At 31.1% G+C, this 22,730-nt stretch overlaps 1 protein-coding gene and 1 long non-coding RNA gene across 2 annotated transcripts in view; one reads left to right on the top strand and one right to left on the bottom strand.

Annotated features, from left to right (window-relative positions):
* LOC123658064 overlaps positions 1 to 22,730 on the bottom strand; it is a 518,186-nt gene that overhangs the window by 47,236 nt on the left and 448,220 nt on the right. The gene's annotated exons all lie outside the window — the stretch shown is intronic.
* On the top strand, positions 1,074 to 17,609 carry LOC123658070. The gene is made up of 2 exons (XR_006743815.1): positions 1,074 to 1,429; positions 17,351 to 17,609. It is a non-coding gene; the product is annotated as an uncharacterized LOC123658070 (long non-coding RNA).

Consider the following 22,730-nt stretch of genomic DNA (forward strand, 5'->3'; position numbering starts at 1 on the left):
TATAATCTTTAGCGGTACCACGACGCGACGACGCTTATTTATATCAGAATATATTTAAATTTTTAGAAAATTTGTTTTTGAACTATATCACAATGAGAAATGAAAATATTTCTTATAATGACAGCCACAGTATAAGTATGTTATTATATTTTATTAATTTATTTAAACAAATATCATATTTAATAATTATAATATTATAATGACTAACAAGCTAACACAATAGTGGCGAACCGCGAACTACTTTTTTTATAATGAAAGGAGAGTTACAAATACAAATAATTCAATCAATTCAACAGATTACAATCAAAATTGAATTACTCTACAACGTCTCCAATTATTTCAATGCATTGGGCTTTGTCACGCCGAGTGCCTTTGTGAGAAAAACAGCTGGCATATCATTAGTACACACATATTCAATATTTACCATATAAAAGTTTGGTGCAAAAACTTTAATAAATGTTCAGTCAGTCAGTCACTCAGTACAGCCTATTGCAGTCCACTGCTGGACGTAGACCTCCCCAAGTTCGAGCCAAACATCCCGGTTTTCAGCAATGCTCATTCAGCTTACACCGGTAATCTATCCGGCGTCCTACACTGTGTTTGCCAAGACGCGGTCTCCACTCCAGGACCCCTCACCTCAAATGGCCATCGGTCCTGCGATACAGATGACAGCCACTGCCAATTTAACTTGCTAATTCTGTGGGCTATGTCGGTTACTTTCGTTCTCTCGCGAATTGTTTTATTTCTAATTCTATCTTTGAGAGAAATCTCAAGCATAGCCCGTTCCTTACGTGACTTAAAACTTGTTGACGAAGCCTGCCAAATGCTGCCTAGCTCAACCGAATCCTCCTATCGGCTTCCTTCTCGAAGTTGTTGCGGCTCAGTTGGATATGTATAATGTTACTTGTATTTAAATTGTAGGATTATCCTTTTTTGGAAAATATTATAATATAATAGTAGGTGTTTATAAAATATTATTTGGCTTGAGCTAAATTAAACACATTTTTAATATTTATTTATAGTAATTACAAATTTAATTATAATAATATAATGCTATTTAACAAAATATTATAACGGTTACGCTACGTCACTAGTTGTTTTTGAGAATTGTCAAAAATTGAAAATTATTATTTACAAATAATGTAATATTGGTTGTTTTCTAATTTGTATTTAGTTTTACATCTGAACTTTTGTGTATTAAGATTTTCTTGGTGGTGTCTAAATGTGTTTTAATATTAATACGACAAAAGTTGTACTTCCTAACCTATAATTGTGTTTAATAATTTTAATGATCGTACTGTTTTGTTTCGTTGAAAAAGTTAGTAAAAGTGCCTAAAAATGTAATAGTGTAAGTGTATTTTTGTAAATACTGGTGATAGTGCTTACAAATATAATGGATTTGGATTATTATCATAAAGGCGGCAGTACGGTGAGTACTTAGAAGTAAGTTGTTTATTTATAAATCAACTATTATATAAATGTTCGAACAATGTTATTTTATCGTGGACTATAACCTACTCATCTAGTACACTAACAGTACATTTCAGGTCAATCAGTTCCTTAAATGTAAGTTAGCTACTGAACTTACAACATAAACAAAATATACTTTTATGTTATATAAATAAAACACAGTGTTATAAAATAGGATTCTGTTTTAAAATATACACCAAATATGACAAATAGTTAACTAATGAGTTATTATTTGTATCCTGTGCATTTGTTATTACATTTAAATAAAATTATTAAAAGGCTTATAAAAGGTGGTCTCTGATCGTATTAAAAATTTATATAAAATGATAAAAAAAAAATGACAAAAAATCAAAACAAGTAATAATATAATTCGTAAATTGTTATAACAAATTAATTGATGAATGTTTATTTTGTTATAATCTATTAAATACATAGAATTATAAAACGATCAACACATTTTTGCATTCATTGGTTTTTGATTGAATTTTCGTTTAAGGTGAGTAAAAGTTTTCAAATCAGTAGCTGTTCATTTTAATTTTCTAGGAATTACTAATATAATGGAATTAAAATTAAACTGATAATTATTAGGATTATGACTATTTTATTACAATGTAAAGTAACATTTAAAATATCAAGACGCTTTCAACTGCATATATTCTTTTAAAGCTTAATAAAGTATAAAAGTATAAAAAATAAAGTATAATTTTTTTTTAATCTTAATAAAGTATAAAAGTCTACTCTACGCTCCCGCAATGAGGAGAAATTATGTTTCAGATTTAGGAAGGTATATCTTATGTAAGTGCAGGTGTTTATACCATGACAGGAATTTCTATGGCCATCTACTAATAAATAGGTATAGGTATAACAACTTTTATATACGTATGATGTCTTATGTACATATATATGGCAACTTTTGTATATGTATGGTAGCTTAGATATTTATTAAGAGAGAAGATCTAACTTGATTTTTTGCATTTTGGTACTTGCATTGTTCGCAATTTAAAGATATCAAAATTTTGCTTATCAAATGAAGGAATACTCATATATTGAAGATATTTGTATAAAGTTTTGAAGATTGTTTCAATACAATTATTGTGTATTCGTCATTATGTCGCTGGTATTCTTATGTTGCTGAATGCTTTCTAAAGACGTTACAAAGATTATTTGATAAAGTGTTATTGACTGTAAATATCCTATTGTCTGTTAAAGACCTTTGATATAGGAAAAAAAGTGAGGGTTAGCCGTAACTGACACTGATTCTATGTGTCTTAACTTAAAAACTATGAATTAATATTGGTCTATAATCTTTCCTATGTATTTTTTGATATTGTTGTTATATAATAATGAAATAAATATTTTATTGCACACACTGCCTTTTTTATTCGATTAAGCTTTAAATAAATGTTTTTATTAATTAGGAATATCCTATTCGTAGAAAATTAATGTTTTTCTACTTAAATATTATGCAAGTACTTGATTATACATACATTTTCAGATCGAATAGAATATATACCGACGAGGAAGGGTTATTTATTATTCTTAGATGGTTACACGTATTGGAAAGATGATCGGAATAAATCTGCTATAACCTGGTATTGTTCTAAACGTTATCAACGATGCTTAGCGTTCATCCGAATGGATCGTAATCATAGTGATATATTGTATGCGTCGACTGTACACACTCACGGCCCATATAGATATAAGAGAGATAATCAAGGCAATTATGTAAAAGTTTGACAGTGAATGAAATGAATATTTAATTTATTTAAATAATTGTTTGTTTTTTTTTTATAATGACTCAATTAATTGATACATCATTAAGTTATAATGTCAATGCGTCAGTTTTTTTTAAATAATGACCTGTAAATGAAAAATTTGGCAATATATTCATTGTCTTATTATGCAACTTATGTTTTTACAACTGTGCTGTGTGGGCTACGGCACCAAAGAATTTAGCTACCCCCTCTCTTCCCGTGGGTGTCGTAAGAGGCGACTAAGGGATTCCAAGGTTCCACTACCACCTTGGAACTTAAGAATTTGACTGATGGCGGGATAACCATCTATCCGCTGGCTTAGAAACACACAGGCCGAAGACGGGCAGCAGCGTCTTCGGTGCGACAAAGCCAGCCCTGCGGTCACCAACCCGCCTGCCCAGCGTGGTGACTATGGGCAACACACATGAGTTCATGCATTTTTGGCGCGAACTTGTGGAGGCCTATGTCCAGCAATGGACTGCAATAGGTTGGAATGATGATGATGATGTTTTTACAAGTATTTTGTTTAATTAATATTTTGTTGCTGGCAACTAAAAGGAGTTCACAGTAAAAGCTGGTGGGATGTCCCCCGGTCCGCTGGGCCAACGATCTACGTAAGCTGGGATGTCTGGCGCGAACTTGGATAGGCCCATGCCAAACAATGGACTGCAATAGGCTGAACTGACAGACTGATGTGTATTTTGTATCAAAGTCAAAATTAATTTCAAATCAGTCAAACCTGAGTAAAAACACAATGTAAAGTAGGTAGTGTAGGTATACTATAGGTCTATGTTCACTTAGATAATATATTCTAATGTAGGTAGTTTAATTTTATTTAAATACTTATTAATTAAAAATAAAACCATTCAGAAATAATAATAAGTAGTTTTTTTCCGTATTGTTAAATGGACTTCATTGAATAACTCCAAATATTGATTTTAATATTATTGATTTAATTACTTATGTGTAATTAGGATCAAATTAAAGGCCATGAGAATTTTAAAATCGTATATTTTGACCATACTAAAGATAAAATAAGGAATATGTTACTAATTATTCTATAGATTACAAAATACGCAAGAACTATTAACTAAAAAAACTAAGATAACGTAACTAAAGTGTAAAAAAATAAAACAAAAAAAAAAATACTTTTAATAAAAACTGCTGTCTAGAAGAAAAATTTGTTTACTTTATTCAATTTTTGTTACCTTTCGCGTCGGTGTGAAATAAAAAGTGAGTAAATAAATAAATACGTAAAATTACCGGCGGAGGCTGGTTAAAGGTTGCGAACACTTAGGATTTTTGATACGAGCTTGGGAAGGCCTATGTCTAGCAGAGGCCTGCGACCGAATGCAGCAAAGTGAGGCGATATTTTCCTAAAATTTGAAAATATTCGAAAATGCTAATATTCTATTTAGGATACATGAGATCGTAGCATGGCATGTTCTTTGTGACTATAAGGTATTAACTAAGTGTGTACATTAAGATAAAATATTTTTTAAAGGCTATTTCATTAACGTCACTACATATCACCAGCAAGAGTTAAAAGTTGCTGAATACATCACGTGATTCTAGCTTCTAAAGTTTAGAATAGTTTAGAATCTAAACTATATTTAAGTGCTAGAAATTCTTTAACGTTTTAAATGTTCAATTTCAAGTTTCAATGTATTATTCAAATTTTATTCGTATTTTATATTTCAGAATATACTTTTATTCCGTCTCGAAAAGGTCATTTGTTACTGCTAGATGGGTACACATATTTTCAAGGGCATTCTCAAAGTCGCAACTATTACTGCTCGAAGAAAAAAGCGGGATGCAACGCTCAAGTCAAATTTGATAAGGAAGGAAATTTCATTAAAATTGAAGTTAATCATTTACATGATCCACCCAGAGTTGTTGTAACTAAAAGTGGGCAATATCTTAAAGTGTAATAAACATTTGTACATAATTATTAAGTTATTCATTGTACTGCAACTGCTTCACGGCTTTGATTAGGTATTAAATTTTACTATAATTGCTTACTATAAATGTTATAAGTTATATATATATATGTTTGTGTTTATTGTATGTTTACTGATAATTTAATAAATGAAATTCGAGGGATGGCTCTGGTGTATGTATGTGAATCGATTTAGTGTAACCAATTCGTTTACCAAAATATTCATAATAGTTTCCAGTCTTTTTTGCCCCTGTTCTGTATTTAGCTGTCTATTCGATCTGTACCTATTTCTCTTGTCTATGTAGAAAAAACAAATTAAGTGTTACTTAAGGTATAGATCCACTCCTTGTTGTTTATGATGCTTGATGTTCCTAATAGTGTTGCCCAAATGCAAGAACAAGACGAGACTTAGCCAGTCTTGGTCTTGGTCTTGCGCCAATACACCTGGTCTTGGTCTTGGTCTTGGTCTTGCGCTCCCAGTCTTGGTCTTGGTCTTGGTCTTGCAGCAAGATTCTTGCAAGTCTTGCAATTACCTATTAGTCTATTACTATTTATTAAAGTTTACTTTAAATCTTAGAAAAACGTATTAGAATTGGAACATTGTGAGCTTGAATTAACATAGCCATAGTAAAGATCAAGCAGATTAATAAATAACTGAAGATTTGATAAGAAATTCGAAAAATCAACTGACCTATATGTCGTTTTCCATGGAAGTAACTGTTTCTTAATAAACATTTATGATTTATAAGCTTACATTTGCTAAAACATGTAAAAAAACAAATTAATTACAATAACTTGACTGTATTTTAAAGAACAATACTTATCTGTCTAGAAAGAGATTGAACCCTCAACTTATAAGAAATTTAATAAAAGAGTTTTACGATTTATCATTTATTTGAATAAAAAATAAAATACAACACAAATCAACAGCTTTATCATTAGGTTATGATACTTTATATCAATTTTTTTGACCATGAATTAATATGACATCTACTACCTTTCCTTACCATTTTATCCTAATCATAATACTACTTGCGTGATCAGTATAATGTATTCATTTTCATTCTAAGCACTCTGAAACTTATTTATTCTTTGGAACACCTGTAGGTACTCTTAAAATTCGAAATTATTTTGCATGAGTATACCTACGCCCTATGGCGGCAATCAAATAGTGTCAAATGTTATGATTTCGGCGTGGCGGCAACGATTGTTTTAGATTTCAAAAGAAGCCGCCGGCGCGTGTATCATAACCATGTACTTCCGAAAAGCGGCAAATTTCTTTGAGAAGTAAGTACAAAACCTTTGATGCCGCATTATCAAAGTGCCGATGGTTAAAACATGCATGCACTCAGTTTGATTTTAATAGATATTTTTTTATTCGCTATGTTTATGGTATTAGTCGTAATGCGCATAGGTCCAGTTTTTCATATTCTTTGATACAGTTTTTTGCGTCTCATAGAATTCCTAAACGTACCTACCTATACACCGAACTGTTACACCTAACTACTCAGTGAAATAGCGCTAAGTCCTAGCTGCAAGACGCAAGAGTCTTGCAGGCTATGTCTTGTTCTTGCTCAAGTCTTGCACGGTCAGTCTTGGTCTTGGTCTTGCTAAAAATACGCGGTCTTGTTCTTGGTCTTGGTCTTGCAAAAACGCAAGAACAAGACCAAGACTGCAAGACCAAGACTGAATTTGGGCAACACTAGTTCCTAATGCAATCATGGCTTGCATATGCGACTGATTTGACTTATTCCAGCTATTTTGATCATTATTGTAAAGAGCTGAAGCACGTATTGATCATAATTAAATGATGACATACCGCAAAAAAGCAAATGTATATTTTGACGGTTTAATTAAATTTAGTTAAAAGGTCATAATCATTTATCTTTTGTATTTTATTTTATTATGACCATATTTCAATAAGATTGTATGTAAAATTACATATACAGCATATTCCTGACACCTTATTTATTCTTAAACTCCTATTCCGTACTGAAGTATCGGCTAAATATAAAATGTAAAAGATTATTTAAGTATATATGTTGCAGTCAGAACTCTTAACCAGTCAAAAGTACTATTGACTAGAGAAATCAGTCAAAAGTACTTTTGACTGGACAAGTTGGTCAAAAGTGGTTTTGACTGAAAATTATTGGTTATTAGTACTTTTGACTGCAAATTCGCGGTTAAAAATACTTTTGACTGACGCTCTCCGTCAAAAGTATTTTTAACTGCAAAAAAGCGTCAGTCAAAAGCACTATTAACTCGTTAGATGTGAATAAATTTAGTCAAATGATCCTGATAAACCATAATAAATTTATGCCCACGATCTTCTTGCGACTGCGTGTCAATCAGATCGACTTGGCAGCGGCTGTTCATTTCAGTGTGCAGGATCGGTTTCTAAACCTGACCCACCCTTTTCTTGCTTTTCTTCCTTTGTCATACTTCGCACATTGATAAATATATATTAATCATTTTGTTTTGTAATATTAGCGTACTTTTTTACAGTTTCATTCTTAAGTCTATCGCGACCACCATGCCCTATAGAAATATGAGCAGCATCTAAAATAATGGTCGTAGATTTCCTCAGCCGGCAAAAATATTTGACAGGTTCTGTGTTTGTAACTAATTTTTTTTTATACCACAAACTTCAATGTGTTAAAGCGTTGTAGTCTACTGTACTGTAATGGTGTTTCCTTTTCATTAAATTTCGCGTCTTCCACATCCATTGCAAACTTTTTAAATTTTTCTTTTGTCATCACATTGAAATGACTATCTTTCATATCTTTCATCGCTAAAATTCTTTGCAAAAAGCCTTCTTTCTTTTCGTAGTCACTCATTTTTGTTCTGATATTAATCAGCACGTGAATATATTATCCTATCTAACTACTACTATCTAATAATGAGTAATATAAAAGTTTATATGTGCGCTTGTCGTTATTTTTATCGACCACCTTAACTTTTTAAGAGTTTTGACTGATACAACCAGTCAAAACCACTTTTGACGGAATCATTTAGTCAAAAGTACTTTTAATCAGCTCCATTGGGCAAAAGTACTTTTAACTGTTATTTTAGTCAAAAGTATTATTGACTAAAGCAAACGGTCAAAAGTACTTCTGACTGATTTTGCTAGTCAATAGTGCTTTTGACTGGTTAAGAGTTTTGACTGCAACATATATATCATAATTCTAATAACGCCTCTCTATCATCTGTGATTTGACTAAATAAATTACTGACAAAAAATGAGATTCGTCGTTCTTGGCATCTTTGACGTCTTATTTTCATATTTAGATATAATTGTATTTGCTCGCAAACAAAAAAAAAACCGACCTCAATTACATCAACAAGTAGTACAAGTACAACGTAGGTCGACGATAAAATAGTCAAGTAAACGCATTATTAGATATAACTCGAAAAGTAGTTGTTAGATCTCAAATAAATTTAAATGGGACCAAATGACACGCACCACCTTTCGATAAAAAAAAAATTGTCGAAATCGGTCCACCCAGTCAAAAGTTCTGAAGTAACATAAAAAAAAAAAACGAATTGAGAACTTCCTCCTTTTTTTGAAGTCTGTTATAATTGTGTTTGCTCGCAAACGAAAAAAAAACCGACTTCAATTACATCGAAGAGTAATACAACGTAGATCGACGAAAAAATAGTAAAACTTTGTTCGTATTCCATATAACGCGACATTATAAAATTGTAGAATTATATAATGTTCTACTGTTATTTCTAACATTTTGTTAGCGATTGTAGGCAGAAATTTCATAAAAGGCCCGTCGTCGATTCGCGCGAAGCGCTGACATCGCTTATTACGGCGGGTTTTTTAGTTGAAGCGGATTTATATTGAATTACGGTTTATGTCTTTTTTATTAAAAATATGTAATGTTCATGTTTTCACACAGCTCCGATGCACGACTGGAGTTTACCCCTTCAGATCAACTGTCTAAATAGGCACAAAAAGGCTTACTAGTCTAAGAAATATATTATTACTATATCAAATTGTAAATAAATGAATGCAATAACGCCATCTATCGGAACCTAATTGCGTTATTAGAAAACGTCTGAACGCCATCTCTAACAAGGTCATTCGTTCAGTAGATTTTACTGTTCAATTTTTTCATTCCGGGGCCTTAAATGAAAATCGATTCTTAAGGAGAAAACTCCAAAAACAGTCAAGTAAATACGCCATATCAGATATAGCTCAAAAAGTTCGAGTCAAATCTCAATTATATTTAAATGGGACCACATGACAAGCACCACCTATCGATTAAAAAAAGAATCATCGATATCGGTCCACCCAGTAAAATAGTAATGAGGTTAATATAACGTTGGTCGACGTAAAATAGCCAAGTAAATACCCAGTATTAGCGATAACTCAAAAATTAAAAGCTCAAATATATTTATAACGAATAAACTGCTACTCTCTACTCTAGTGGAATATTGTAATTTGATCGATAGTGAACGAAGTAATTTCATGACATTTTGATAGATGGCGTTGTGGCAAAGTATTGAACATGACCACAGTCGTCTTAACATCGTCATGTAAATACGTGTCATCAAAGATTACTCAAAAATTGCTCATTATATCTCAATCATATTTAAAACGGACGACATGACAAGTATTAGCTTTTGATTTATACAAAAAAGATCAAAATCAGTGTACCCAGTAAAAAGATATAACGTATAATACAACGTAGGGTGACGAAAAAACCGTCAAGTAAATACGCAATATTAGATATAACTCACAAATTACGAATCAAATCTCAATTAAATTTGAATGGGACCACGTGACGAATAGTAGCTTTTAATTTATATAAGAAACGTCAAAATCGGTGCACCCAGTAAAAAGTTATGAGGTATAATACAACGTTAGGTGACGAAAATAATGTCAAGTAAATACGCGTTATCAAAGATTAATCAAAAAGTAGTTATCAGATCTCGATAAAATTTATATGTGACCACATGATAAACATCAGCTTTCGATTAAAGTAAAAATTATCAAAATCGATACACCCAGTAAAAAGTTATTGCGGATTTTCAAGAGTTTCTCTCGATTTCTCTGGGATCCAATCATCAGATCCTGGTTTCCTTATCATGGTACCAAGCTAGGGATATCCCCTTTCCAACAAAAAAAGAATTATCAAAATCGGTACACCCAGTAGAAAGTTATGTGGTATAATACAACGTAGGTCGACGAAAAAAGCGTCAAGTAAAAACGCATTATTAGATATAATTCGAAAAGTAGTTGTTAGATCTCAAATAAATTTAAATGGGACCAATCGGCACACACCACCTTTCGATTAAAACAAAATTTGTCGAAATCGGTCTACCTGGTCAAAAGTTCTGATGTAACATACATAAAAAAAAAAAAAAAAAAAAAAAAAAAAAAAAAAAAAAAAAAAAAAAAAAAAAAAAAAATACAGTCGAATTGAGAACCTCCTCCTTTTTTGGAAGTCGGTTAAAAAAGAAGATGTCATTGATATTTGTAGAAAACAAAGTAGGTCAAATTCACTCAATATAATGAATTATTTAAGTCAGTATAATAAATACCTAATAGTCAATATAATTAATTGTTTAAGTAGCAAGTGTAATATGTTACGGTATAAAAATAAGTGTCTAGCTCATTGTACGTAAAGAGCCAACCTATGCTTATTTTAAAAATATAGCTGCTGCCGCGACGTCGTCTGCGTGAACGCTATACAGCACCAAAAATACCTACGATTATACCTTTTAAAATAACATTCATTTACCCGTTTCTTCTTTACATTACATATCTACAGAAAAATCTCATTGATGGCGCTGCTTTAATTGTCTTGTAAACTTATATTCATTTAATTATGTTTATCGGCTTAGTTACTTATATTGCGTGATTTTTATAGTGTGAAGCTAGCTTATATAGCATGGTTATTAACATAATAACAACAACATTAAAATATGCGTCGTTAGATTACACGTTGTTACAGAATGCGTTTTATTATATGTATAGATAATGTACTAGCTTTTACCTTCGGCTTCGCTCGCATTGCATTTTTCTTTAATTAAAAAGTATACTATGTTACTTTTAATACCTCCAAGAATATATGTACAAAGTTTCATGATGATCGGTTAAGTGGTTTTCGCGTGAAAGCGTAACAAACAAACTGACAGTCACATTTATGATATTAGTAGAGGTAAGTAATACTTTAGTTGAATAAACTTTATTTTTAATTTGGATCTAAGTTCGTTTTTTTAAAGTTATTTTCTTCCTGAATTAATTCCCCTTAGAACATACTCAGGGCGGAATAAAATCGATATGTAATATACCTACTTACTAGATTTTTTTTTTAACTAAATGGTCAGTTATCCAAACTATTGCGTTATCATCAAAACAACTACTCATTTAAATATTAAATTTTGAATTGAAGTATATTAGTATAGCCAAAACTAAAGTCTATGGTTCCAGTAACCTTGTTGGAAAAGATTTTAGTGTTTGTATATCAATACAATACGACGTCACACTAAAAACAAATGTACCCCCCTTTTTTCTAACTGTAATCATGAGTTGCTTCAACTTAATATCAAAATATTTGTAATACATTGATATGAAATTTAAGATCATTACTTAGTATTAAATAAAAAAAATAGTAAAGGATCTAAAATTAATCCCTGTGGAACGCCCATACCTAGCACAGAGCACTAGCTTAGCGTAGTTTGTTCCGTTCAGTAAGATATTCTGAATAATTTTACTAAGATATAAAGCAAGGAGCTCCTGCACGGCCTTCTTGATGCGCTTCCCCTGCTTGTTCTTGCTGGGCCCTTGGCCGTGGAACTTGTGAGAGAGTTACCGGAAGGCCTCCTTGGGGTACAGCAGGTGGCCCTCCCGGAACTCGTTCAGCGGTCCGGAATGACCGCGCTCGCACCGACCCTGCTTGTCGTCCTCGTTGCAGGGAAAAAGGAATAAATTAATAATAAATAAATAAATATCTATAACATACACACGGTCGTTTGTTCCCAAGATAACCAACTTAAAGCTTATGTTATAGGTAACAACCGACTGATATAGTTACTTATTTTTTCAATATAGGTACATATCAATACATATGTTTTGGGCGTGATAATGATACTGATTAAATTTTCAGATTCTCACTATAAACTGATACCATCACTGCGTGGAAAGCCATTGCTAATGTATAAAGGATACACTTTTTCCCAGAACAATCAGTCGAAACATTCTTATTATTGTTCCAAAAAGGACAGACAATGTAAATGTAAAATAAAATTAGATGCAGACGGAAGAATGATGTTTATCCAAGGTGTCCATAACCATCCACCACCAAAATATATAGTGGCATGCGATGGGACATACCAAAAATTGTCATCGTAAAAATGTACCAAAATGTTCTGAAACTGATAATCTTTTAGCAAATTTTTATATCTAAAAATATTAAATTTATAGTAGAATGATTTTAGTAATGAATAGTTTTATGTGCCTATTACAGTAAAATATTTATTAATACACTTATTAATACACTTTAATTAATGGATTTATTTCTGAAAAAAAAAAAATCTTTAAGGACTGGTTTCATTTCATTCAACAGGTTTCACGAATTGTTTGTCGTTTTTAGACTATTAGTTTATGCCACCAAGAAAAGGTGGATATTTGCTTATGTCGATGGGCTATACTTATTCGAAGAGTAGCAAATCTTCTAATTACTATTGCCCGAAAAAGGATCAAAGTTGCAAGGCTAGACTGAATCGACGTGGGAGGATTGTGCGGCATAAAAATTTAGTATATGGGAATCCTCCTCCGCAGTTTTTTTCACGTTGTAGACGTGTATTAAGATATATCAATTCGAATCGACTTATTTATTTAGCATTAGTAATACTTTGAGCTATATTTGTCTATTTTTAGCTATTTATTATAAATTTTATTGAATTTACCTATTATGAACTATTATTCTTCAGTATATTAAATCGAAGAAAGTTTCTCTTTATTTCTTGCACAGTTTCAAAATACATATTTTGTGCAATATTTAAGAATGCTATTGTAAAAACTGAAGAAATCTTAGTCCGATATAATGAACGAAGGTATTTGAAAATAATTCAGTAAACATCTTCTAAGAAACTTTTCTTACAGTTACAATAGTTTCTCTTCCAACACATTACGCTTGTTTACTTTTGTTATTGATTTAGTGTCACTGTATTAATATGTTTATAGGATATACTATACTCATAGAACAAAGCGTAGGAATTGGTTCCCAATTATTCAGGAACTACAAAAGTTTGTTTTGTAAATCCTAAATAAAAATTAGAAAAAATTATGTGGTGTGACACCAGCTAGGAACGAAGTTCTTTCGGATAGTATAGAAGCAACACAAATTGAAAAAAAAATTTGAATTTTATATATATATTTTCTAGTTCTTGATTTTTTTTTTTAAATTTTGTTGATTGGTTTTTATTAAGTACATAAAAGTATTTAGGAAATTTAGTATTTTAGAAAATAACAAATACCGTTAAATAAAATAAATCAAACATAATAATAATAATTCAAATTATTAAGTGAAATAAAAAATGTGTCTTTTTTATGTGTCATGTGTCTTTATTTATTTTTGTCGACAGTATGAAATTACTTACATAAAGAATTGAAAAAAAAAGTTTACTAGTAATATTTTAGTTTTACAAACGTCATATTATACAGTCGTGTGACTGATATTACGTCACTTCCGTTATATATTTTTCTTACGGTTTTAGTATCACATTTTTTTTTCAGTTCGGTCGCCCAGCCAAATGTCAAGCCTGCCGTAAGGAACTTTGTTCCAATAAAACATAATATACGTTAATATTATTTTTTGGTTTTAAATATAGTAAAGTGAAAGGATTTATTATTTTAGGACACTGCAATGACAATAAGATATTTTTAATTTATCACCGAAACTACGACTACTTAACTATTTAGATAAAACACATCGATTTTATCAGTGTGCGTAGAACTTAAAAAAAATTATGAAGTTATTATTTATCTATATATTTAAAATACAAAGAATCTTAACTAAAAACATTAGCATTCAACGGTGTGACAAAAATAAGTGTTGATTTATGCGCACACCGGCATTCGAAATCGTAAACTCACAATATCAGTAATAAGTCAATAGCATACTTATAACAACAGTAACAATACGGTCAACATTTATACACAACTACCCACCAAGTTTTACAAATCAATCAATCAAAAAATAATGCAGTCACAGTAGCCTGACGGACAGGGCTCAAATGACCCAATTTCAAATTTCGGTGCCGATTTTTTTAGTGCTCGTTGAAATAATAACTAGATATTTCGTGACCGTCTAGTATGTTGTGGACCAAATGGCTATAAGATACATTGTCAAATCAAGTTCTAAAAGATGGCCTGTACAGGTTTTTTTTTTTTTACAATATAATTAGATGTAGCAATATTAAATTTATGGATTGTGTATCAAGAAACTGGGTAAAACAGTACGTAGATGAAATTTTATTTTACAGCTGGTACTTTTTTTTTTTTTTTTAATTTATTTATCAAATAAACAATATTGTACATATTTAATATAAATAGCATTAAAAAACCACGCAGGTTTATGACAATGCTATTTAGTAACCAATGAACTAAATATATATATAAAATAATTACATAATTATCCACCCTCCTATTAGAAGCAAGCTGGCAAACTCAAATAAAAAGATGCACACCACTAAATATGTCAAGTCACAATAGTATCAAGAAAGTAATTTTTAAGTTTATTTTTTAAGTTAATTGGTGTAATACTTTCAATCAATTTTGATGGTAAGTCATTTATTAGTCTAGGCACTAAATAAGCGGTAGTTCGCTCACCATATGTGTTGTGTGTGCGCCTAGTAGTCCATAATCGGTTTTTTGCGATAGCACGGGTGTAAGTAGGGTGTTTAATATGTTGCCAGAATTTTTGATTTGAATAATTTTCCTTTAACATTATATGCTTAAATTGAATATTAATTGGTAAGATATTACAATGTTTAAAAAAATTTAGGTCATCATCACAGTGTTTATGTCTATCCTTAAAATTTAAAATAGCTTTAATTATTTTTATTTGAAGTTTCAAGATTCTTTCAGTGTATGTTTTATAAGTCCGTCCGTAGCTACTTAGACCGTATCTAATGTGAGATCCAGCAATTGCGTTGTACAATAAAATTTTGATCTTAATCGGTATTCTTTTTTTTAATATTAGAATATTAGCTAAAAACTGGCGGAGTTTGTTGCAGACGTATTCAATGTGCCACTTCCAATTAAAGCTGTTATCTATTATCAATCCGAGGTACTTATAAGTGCTCACCTCTTCAACAATTGGGCAATTGCAGTAGCTTTGACATGTGGTAGAGCTAGAATTATGTAGGCAGCTATGGGTGTGAGCGATGATATGTTTTATGGGAACTGGACGCAAATATGGAGATTTTATATGCAATAGTTTTGTTTTATTTGGATTTATTATAATACCAGAATCATGACACCACTTTGTTAAACAGTCGAAGTCCGATTGCAGTAAGCTAAGGGCAGTCTGAGGGTTTTTATCAGCAGCAATTAGACAAGTATCATCCGCAAATTGATAACAAATACAATTTTTTATGCTCTTGTGCATATCATTAACGTAGGATAAAAAGTGGAGCGGCCCCAACACAGATCCCTGGGCTGTACCTTCTGTAATATTTACAGTATCACTCAGGTCATTTCCAATTTTCACGTTGAAAGTGCGGTTACTAAGGTAATTTTCACACCATTTAAGAATTGGCCCTCGAATACCGCAGCTGTTAAGCCTGCTTATTAGTTGATTGTGATTTAGGGTGTCAAAAGCGCGAAAAAAATCAATAAATAAAACTAAAACGTGATATTTTTTGTCTAAATAACTATTTACTTCGTCACTAAAATTACTTAAAAGACTTTCTGCGCTTTTACCTTTTTGAAATCCATATTGAAATTCGTATATTACATTATGTTTATTGTAAAAGTCATATATTAGGTTACTAATATATTTCTCCACTATTTTATCCACCGACGATAGTAAAGTTATAGGGCGGTAGTTACAATAATTATTTTTTTTACCTTTTTTGTAAACTGGTCTCACAAATCCATTCTTTAAACTGTCCGGGTATGTTCCAGAAATAATGCTAAAATTAATAAGGTTAGCTAGAGCACCTGCAATTTCTTTGCCTATCATTTTAATATTACATACTTTAATACCGTCAGCTCCAGGAGCTTTCTTTGGATTTAATTTATTTATAATCTCTAGAACTTTTTCGCTAGTTGCTTTTTGAAATCTAATACTACAATTAACACCCATATTAGATTTATCGGTTTCTGTTAATTTAGTATTACAACTTGTTAAAATTGATTTGGATGAGTTTTCAAATTCCTTGGCGAAATTTTGAGCGATTGTTTTTAAATTAATTGATTGAACATCAAATGCCTTCATTATGGCATCATCTATAGATACATTAATACGACCTAGCATTTGGTTTAGGATTTGGTACACTTTTCTAATATTATTGTAATTTTCTCTTATTAATTTAGTAAAAAACATGTTTTTTTTATATTCTAAAACTTTATGTAGTTTGTTCCTTGTTTTATTATATTGGAGTCTTATTTGAGGGTCATTTGAGTTGTTTTTCCATGAACGGAATAAGGAATCACATTTCTTACGCAGATGAATAATATTGTCATCAATCCAAGGTACTTTAATTTTATTTGATTTTCTCTTATAATTTATATTTAATGATGCAGTTTTTTCAGCTTCTTGAAAGGACTTTTTTATAAAGTTGTAAATTTCATTTGCACATTTTATCTGTTTAGTTTTGAACTAAGCTTTGAAATAACCGCTTTGATGTAGTGATGTGAATGCCGTCTCAGCGCCTACACACCGGCGTTTTGCGGGTTAGGTTCCCGCCTGGGATTTGGGTTTGGATGTTTGTCCTCGTGGGTCACACCACCGTGGCTCGAAGAGCACGTTGAGCTGTTGGCCCCCGGTTGTTATCATAAGCACCTGATAGCGATAGTTACCCTTTGTAGGAAATATATCCGCTAACCCGCAGTGGAACAACGTGGTGGATTAGGCTCCAATCGTTCTCCTACACAGAGAAAAAGGCCTATGCCCAGCCGTGGGACACCACAGGCTGATTAGTAATTATTCGAAAAATTCTGCAGATACGCTCTCATAACAGAAACTGTTTCTAACATCTCCAGCTGCAGCAAAACCAAGAAAAAGAAGACATTGCTACCGACCACAGTGCAAAAATAAAACTAATAAAGAATGCGACTTTTGTAATAAACTTTTATGTGGAAGCTGTAATCAGTCAAAAACATTGTTTTGTCGTCAATTCAAATAAGTGTTCTGTGTGTGTTTATGTGTATGGTTGTAACTGTAAGTTATAAATGAAAAATAAATAAAATAATGACAGATTAATGATTTTATTTTAATTTTATTCTAAGAATAATCTATATTTGTCAAAAAAGTTAAACACTAGAAAAAACAGTGTTGGGGGCAAAAGACCCCTAACCGTCTTTCATGATAAGACTAAATTTCAGTCTTTCTATTGTTAACCTTATAATCTAGCTCTGAATGGTTTTAAAACTATAAATGAAGAATTGATATATGCAGGCTTTCAATTATGTTAATTTATATTATGGAGCTGGATGAGGACTATGGAGAACCGGGAAGTTTGGCGCGCACTCGGGGACGCCTACGGTCAGCAGTGGACTGTGATAGAATGAAACAAAACCTAAAAACATCAAATCATCTTGTAATAAAGAAAAAAAATTGCACCATTTTTTTAGACATAAAACAATCGTTCTACATATATTTTATTTGCTTTGTATATACATATAATTAAATATGTTTTTCAGGTGAAATTAAATATCAATTTATAAAAACGCGTCAAGGTGGAAATTTACTAATGGTAAATGGATACACATACTCCCAACGCAGTAATACAACGAATTATTATTGTTCAAAAAAAGACAAGGGTTGCAAGGTTGGTGTAAAGTTCAATATTAATGGAACATTGTCATTTAAGAATTCATATGGTCACAATCATCCTCCGCCGAAGTACTACGTGACGAAAACCGGGTCATATTTTAAGGTATCATCCTGATTGTATAATTATGCCACGAATATTGCGCGCTGGTCTTCATCCTGAGCAGAACAACTGAAAGCCATTAATTCCAAGAAATGATTTTGTTTACGACCTGTTGTTTCCGACCACTATGCACAAGATGATCCCTTTTACTTTGTCGCCGAATGCTCAAGACCTTTGCCGACAACTATACAAAGTTTTTGTTTTTTATTATTCTCTACGTTGTAATATATAATTAACATAAGTATTTGGTACTAAAATACAAAAAATATACTTTTTAATTGACATTTTTAGTTTTAATCATGTACCAATGGCCCGCCGTGTTGTTTTATAAGCATGTATCGATATATGTAATCGAGAAGGTGGTCGGAAAATTATGAACTATGACAAGGAGGATCGAAAAATTAATATTTTTATTGAACAAAATTTCGTTGAGTTCTAAACCAAAACACAACCAACAAATACCTAGTAACTTTAATGTCTGTCTAGAAATTTGTATCACAATGCTTAATTTTCTAAAATTGAACCAGATTTTAACTTTAATATTCTGAAAAATTTAATATTTTTTCACACAATATACACGTGATTTTTGGGTATTTAGTTTAAAACCTCACCACATACCACCAAGGGGGGTAGGGGGTGATTAATGGACTTCAGCGTAACGGATTTTTTGGGGGATGTAATAGATATTGAATGTTTTATTTTTCATAACTTTAATCAATTTAGAATTGAATTGTATTTTAATTATTTTATTATTTTCAGTTCGCGATTACAAATTTATAATGACTAAAAATACTTCTTTGGTAATGCTAAACGGTTATACTTACGCGAAACACTCGAAGAGTCAAAATTATTATTGTTCTAAGAAAAGTAAGGGATGTAAAGCTAAATTTAAGCTAAATGAAAATGGTGTAATTACACACGGAGCAGATGATTTGATCCACTTTCATCCCCCGCCCAAATATTTTCAAGCTTCTTCTGGCGAATATATAAAAATATCTTCATGAGAACATGTTTCGCATTAATTCTTAAGTAAATGTTAGGGATACGATGTAAATAACTCGTAAGAACTGATACAGTACAACGGTAACGTCTAGATCATTAGTTCTTAAACTTTTAGTGATGAGGGACAATTAGACAAAATGTCTGTTTTAACGCGGACTACTATTTGTTTGGGAGGACTTGGTTATTTAATGTATAAAAAAAATTGTAGGTTTAGTTAGATGAGACATAATATTGGCCCTTGGTATCGAACTGCACAATTGAGGATAAAACAATGAATGATGTATCTAGTTGGTCTAATCGAGCGAGTCTCACTTACTCGATTATTCTGCGCCCAGCTTGCGGACTATAGGTTCAGAGCCATTTCACAATTTTTCGCTCTGCAAGTTTAGATAAATTTGGTTGCATCGCGCGAGTCGTACGAGCCGCGCAATCTTTGTGCTACTTGGTAAAGTGTGACAACCAAAAACAATCTTGATCTTTTTCTAATGTATACTAAAAATTAATAACTATGTTATAAAATGTTTTTTACATAATTAATTTGTTAAAAATTTCAAGTATGTTATATAACAACAGTCAATAAATTTACAATAAAATTAAAAAGTCAATTTTATGAAACATTTTTTTTAAATTGATTTAGTTTTTCGAGTTTACGAATGAATCGAATATTTACGGCATAAATTTTATTATGCTATTTTATTTTATAACCAAATATATAATCATTTTACTACACATAAAACTTCAAAGATGTTGGGCCATTGTAAGCCTTAACGTAGTCGTTATAAGTTAAACTTAATAATAATAAAAACACTTTGCTGTACACCAAGATAAGTAATAAAAACAAGTAAAGAAAAATTGAAAATAAGTACAAAAGGCGGCCTTATCACTAAAGAGCGTTCCCTTACAGACAACCTTAGGGTAGAAGAAATATTATATTAATGGTGTAGGTTGTACGGTATACTATTATTGTTTAGTTTAGGATTATTTATTATATATTGTAATAAGGTAGGTTTTTCCAATATAATAAAATGAATATATTTTGTCAATAAACACGTTATAAATTATAAATGATTGATATTTATTAACAACGAAGTCTGTCCGAGTAGCTACTCGGACAGACTTCGTTCTGTCAAAAGTTAATAGTAAAAATTATTTTTTTTTTATAATTTTTTAGAATTAAAACCTTCCGCGGGCCTGATGGCCTATTGGCCAGACGTCAATCGTGTTTTTATCTATATTTACGATTACAACTTCGCCCCTGTAAGACGTAATTACAATTTTTATAGCTTATAATGCGCCTACATAAGAATGTCATTAAAATCCCACCGTTAGCGTCCTAAAACTAGGGCGAACAAAGTTCATTATGATTGATCGAGAAGATTATGATATTTTTCAAACTTCTATAATATTTATTCCTGTAATTGTAGTTTTTTGCTAAATACGAACTAAAACTAAAACTTAATTCGTCACTAGAGAAATGAAAAAAAGCATATTGATTCATTGTTAGACAGACAACACATAGTATAGACACTCAACAACTAAATATTTTTGACTAGTAAGATTAAATGTTATATCTAAACATTAATCTAAAGGAATTTGTCTCCGCAGAATACGCTTATAGTTATAATAGTATTTATTGGTTTAAAGTAAAAATTTATTGTTATTTTATTGCAGTACAGTTTGATTACAAGTTTATTAAGACGCAGAAGGCTAATTTGTTGATGGTTAATAATTATACTTATGCGAAGGATAATAGGTCGAATAATTTTTACTGCTCGAAAAGAACACGAGGCTGCAAAGCGAGACTGAAGCTCGAGAAGAATGGCATTGTCGTGAAAAAGAAGGAGTATCTGATACACCATCACCCTCCGCCAAAATATGTGAAGTGTGTAGGTGGATTTTACTTAAAATTAACCTCTTAAACAAAACTTTTTAAAGTTTACATATTCAGTGCCATCAAATTAAGTGTCATTAACATAGTTCTTTTATATTGATATGTCGCCATGTATGTATGTAGCAGCGGATATTATGAGGATTTACTCGTTTACTTAAGCTGAGATTTTTAGACATTTCGTTGTAATAAGTGATTGTCAAACTTTAAAATGCTTGCATTATACTGGCAAAAAAAAATCTTATATTGTCATTCTTATTTATTATTGTATTGGCCGTCTATTCTCTCCGTTATTTTTTACGAACATGAATTCTAAAGCTCTGTCCATAAGTAAGCAATAGTAAAAGTGAGTATTATGTGTCTGTTTTTTCAATAGAAGTAAGATATGTATTTGGAACACCAGTGTTACATTTGGCAGGTTAATGGATGTCTATTTCTGTACTATGATTTTGTATTCAGATACTGTCTCTCTATTATTAAAAATATTTATTTGCCACTTTTTTTATAGTTTTCTAACACCTCTCGATATCAATGCACAAAAAAATATAGAACATAATTCTATATAACATTGCCAATGCTACGTTACCTTTTCTCCCATTACCGTATTTATTTTTCCAGAAAGTTATCATGAAAGTAAGTTTGCGATAGATGTATTTGAGGACGATCTTGCATTATTGACGCCGGGAAAGAAAAAACAATCTAGGGAAGAAATTCTACAGCGAAAAAGGGATGCGGAGAGAGAGAGATATAAGCGGATTAAAAATGATCCTCTAAAATACGAAGAAACTAAACGAAAATCACGTGAAAAATATCTAAGGAATAAACAGGACGGCACCAGAAAATATGTTAAAGATATGACATTGAAAGAACATCGAGAAGCAAAGAAAAGATGGAAAAAATATAATCGTAACCGCATTAAGAAAAAACGAGACGTGTAAGTCACACGTTTCGTCTCGTCATGTTTATATATAAAAAAAATATTAATTTAATTATGTACTTATTATAAATAAACTGATACAGGTACAAAAACACAGACACAGTTACTTCAAATGTCACTTGTAATAGACAATTATTTGAATTATTCTTAAAAGATTAACAAATGACCCTAAAATATTGAGAATCTAACATTGTCGAAATATTTAATTATTATCTAATAAATACACTGGTTAAAATGTTAATTTCATTCTAGGTATTTGACTTTAATAACTAATAAATAGTTCAGAACTAGTGTAGCTAAGATTTTTTTTTAAGTGACGGGACTATATTTGGATATACCTATACAAGATTTTTTATCTGTAAAAAAGATTTTCATTAAGAATTTCCCCCGGAGTCCCGGTTCCTATTTAAAATGATTTCGTAAATAGTACACAACTTAAAATATTATATAATTCTTAAGTGGTAACAATTGCTCGGTTTGCGGCGTAATGTTGATGTATAAAATATTTGGACGTGTATGCGTCTAAAATATAAACAGTTTTTATAAATGATCAATAAAGACAAAAATTTTCAAAACGTTTATCCATGGCTTACTATTCCTTCGTTATAATATAAATACAAA

This window comes from Melitaea cinxia, chromosome 11 (genome assembly GCF_905220565.1).
Source record: "Melitaea cinxia chromosome 11, ilMelCinx1.1, whole genome shotgun sequence".
NCBI classification, from domain to species: domain Eukaryota; kingdom Metazoa; phylum Arthropoda; class Insecta; order Lepidoptera; family Nymphalidae; genus Melitaea; species Melitaea cinxia.